Source organism: Mustela erminea, chromosome 10 (assembly GCF_009829155.1).
Source record: "Mustela erminea isolate mMusErm1 chromosome 10, mMusErm1.Pri, whole genome shotgun sequence".
NCBI lineage: Eukaryota > Metazoa > Chordata > Mammalia > Carnivora > Mustelidae > Mustela > Mustela erminea.
In genome coordinates, this window is record NC_045623.1 from 4918229 (window position 1) to 4921811 (window position 3583).

Below are 3583 nucleotides of genomic sequence, written 5' to 3' on the forward strand. Positions count from 1 at the left end.
CCAGGGAGCTTTATCTTCCTCTGCTTAGGAAGGAGGAGGTTGGTCAGAGCACCGTTCTTGAGTCTGCTCTTTTTCAAGTATGTCTTTAGCTCAAAATAATCCTTATGCCAGAGTGGCATATTTTGGGGTGCCCTATTAGGCCACCCCTACATTGGTGGCGCCTGAATCTGGGACTTCCAACACCCAGAACTGTGAGAAATAGTTGCTTTTATTGTTTAAGCCACCCAGGCTGCCGTGTTTCGTGATAACAGTGTGAACATATTAAGAAACCCATCCATGATGCCAGGACTTGGTAGTTGACAATTTCCGGAGTTCTCGCTCCTGCTTCCCATGTGGGATCCACCGGAGAGAGCCAGATGAGCGGTGTGCCCCAACCAATGTCACAGGATGCCTAAATTCAGTTGGTGTGAAAAATAATAAAGGGAAACTTCACTAAAATAGAGGCCAGAAGGGGGAGCCATACCACTAGCATCAATTACAGGAAGCATTGTCAGTTGGAGACTCCCAACAGAATTCTCAACAGGAAAGAATTCACAGTGACAGGTCCCAAAAGGAAAAAATGTGGATTGTATCTCCTACATAAAACTGACTACCCCCCACCAACTCAGCCTGTGAGAAGCCGTCATCACCCTGAACTCTTGCTTTTCTCCAGTGGATTTTTGTTCAAAGCAACCCCTCCCAACTTCTTCCTCCTCCATAAGAGGACATTCCCCTCCTTTGTTTACTCAGCCTGCCTGTGGTTTTGCCACAACATGCATATTTGCAGTTCTCTGCTGTTTCCAAATAAGCCCATTTTTGCTGGAAAAATAACTTATTTTTAAAGTTAACACCTGCCTATAGTTTACCTGTGCTATCGGCCTCCAGTCACGGCGCACACGAAGCCTTCCCATTTTCTGCTAGAAAGCTCTCCCACTCCTCTGCCTGCCTTTCAGTCTCTGCAAAACCACAAGCTGCAAGCTCTGAATAAGTAGCATCCGCTTTCCCTTACTCGGGCTCCTCCCAGCCCTCCTCCATTGGTCCTAGTCCTCGGCCCTCCAGGCCCAGTCCCAGCAAGAAGCCCCTCACTGTTGATGTCTAACCCAAGTTTCTGTGAGTAATTTTCCAATCACTGACCCACAGTTGTCTTTGCTGTATTTGGGAGTTGCCATCAGGTTTATACTGAAGTCTCTCCCCTACTGCAGTAGCTAAAGCAAAAAATCGGCCTTACATTTTTAATAAGTGCCTGCAATAAGCCAGGTCTTTCCACTCAGGCTGATAGCAAGTCCAAGCTCCTCTTGTTCCCTCCCCATGCCAGGCCAGTAAAGAGGCAAGATGTTGGGGCAGGGAAAGGGACTGCATACAGAAAGACAGCAAACCAAGGAGATGGTAGACTTTTTTTTTTTTTTTAAGATTTTAAAAAATTTTTCGTTTTGACTGACAGAGATCACAAGTAGGCAGAGAGGCAGGCAGAGAGATGGGGGAGCAGGCTTCCCAGCAAGCAGAGAGCCCAATGCGGGGCTCAATCATGACCCCGGCGGAAGGCAGAGGCTTTAACCCACTGAGCCACCCAGGCACCCCAGAGATGGTAGACTGTTAACCCAAAGAACTATTTCCTCTTGGCAAGAAATTCAGGTTTCTTTTATGTTACCAAAGAGGAAAGCGAGAGGGGGTCAAGAGCTGGATGATGTGTGTGTGTGTGTGTGTGTGGCATCTGAGGAAGGTCCTGTAAGTTTTTTGTCCCTGGTCAGCTGATCTTTGCGTCCAGGAATCTGGTCGTGTTGATCCTGTAAATCTTTAAACATAGCATAGCCATTTCTGTTCCTACTTCCTTATCTTCTCAGGTGAGGTGGATGTCAGGTAAAAAGCAATCTTTGCAAAACTTAGCTGTCAGATGCTTACAAGCAGAGCTACGCAAGCCAATATTCTGACGGTATAGGTCATAGCAGCAAGGGGAATAGAAGCAATACAGAGGAAGACATGCCCTTTCTGTTACAAGGCTAGTCAGATTCCCCAGGAAGTATTCCTCACTGCCGCCTGGACAATGCGTCTGGCTGCCAGGATTCAAGGAATGGGGCTTGGATCAAGCATTCACATTCACTGGCTCCATTGTCACCTAATCCCTGTTACCCAGTCTCCTGGCCTGACTGGCCAGAGACACTTCCTTTACCGCTTGCTTTACTGTCTCCAGAGGAGAATCCTTCAATGAATACATTGTGAAAACGGAAGGCGGGGGGCGGGGGGGGGGCGCCTGGGTGGCGTCTGTGTGCCTTTGGCTCAGGTTATGGTCTCAGGGTCCTGGAATCAAGCCCCATATCACGCTCCGTACTTGGCGGGAAGCCTGCTTCTCCTCCTCCTGCTCCCACTCTCCCTGCGTGTGTTCCCCTCCCTTGCTCTGTCTGTCAAAACAACACAAAAACCTAAGCGCTGGTTTTCAGTCACCTGTTGTCTCTATAGTTTCAAAAATTCAGCTGCTTTCGGATACTGGATAGCTTTTAATAATTTATCTATTGGAGCGTGCGCATGCGCGGGGAGGGGGGCGGTGGAAGGCGCGGAGCACAGGGGTAGACCGGGAGACAGTCCCAGCAGACTGCGGTGAGCCGCGAGTCCACTCGGGGTTGACTCCACCATTCCCACCCAGATCCAGACCTGAGGTGAAACCAAGAATCCAGTGCTTAACTGCACCACCCAGGCGCCTCTGGACAAACTGAAATTGAAATTGAAATCCTGGATCACAAAGTTAAAACTGACTGGATCTAAAAGGAGCCCCTTCCCTTTGCTTTGTTTTACGCGCCGAAAGGCATTATATTTGAAGAAAGGTATAGAGTCATGAAGAGCCTGCCAGACAGGTTCCCCGCAGGCCAGAGGTTCAGACCCCACGCCCGCCGCCGCACGGTTCGAGGTGGGAAGGAAAGAGGGGACAAGGACAGGGGCGGGGCTGTGCGCTGGAGGGAGGTGCTCCTGTGACGCCACACAGAGGGCGTGTGCTATGTAAATAAGGAAGCGCAGGGGCTGATGATGTCGACCCCTGCCGCCTAAATACAATGGGATCTCCGGAGCTACGGGAAGCAGTGCGAGGCGGTTGACGGAGCTTCGTTGTGCTGCAAGCGGGGAAGGTGTCGGGGGGCTCAAGAGTGGTGGGGAGAGAAGTGGTCGTGTGTGAAGAGTGCAAGGCGTGTGAAGCTGGTGTGGGGCGGAGGAACTGGAAATCATACTTACCTGGCAGGGGAGATACCATGATCACGAAGGTGGTTTTCCCAGGGCGAGGCTTATCCATTGCACTCCGGATGTGCTGACCCCTGCGATTTCCCCAAATGTGGGAAACTCGACTGCATAATTTGTGGTAGTGGGGGACTGCGTTCGCGCTTTCCCCTGATGTTTTTCTCGTTGAAAATTAGGCATCTGGTGAAGTTTTGGGGGAATGCTTGATGTGGCATTTGTGGGGTTTTAAGCGTTCTTAGAGTGAGTTACGTCCGTGCGTCTGCTTAGTAAACGTGAAGAGAAAGGGAAGGTCTTACTTTTCAGAGTTTGTGGTTTTAGCTAGGAAGAGTTGGCTGTGCCATGTAGGATAGTTTTTCCCTAGCGTCTTTTTTCCAAAAAGAAACAA

General features: G+C 49.9%; 1 non-coding gene across 1 annotated transcript; it reads left to right on the forward strand.

Moving 5' to 3' along the window:
* Positions 1-3187: 3187 nt before the first annotated feature.
* On the forward strand, positions 3188-3351 carry LOC116568418. Its single transcript, XR_004276623.1, has one exon. It is a non-coding gene; the product is annotated as a U1 spliceosomal RNA (small nuclear RNA).
* The last annotated feature ends 232 nt before the right edge of the window (positions 3352-3583 follow it).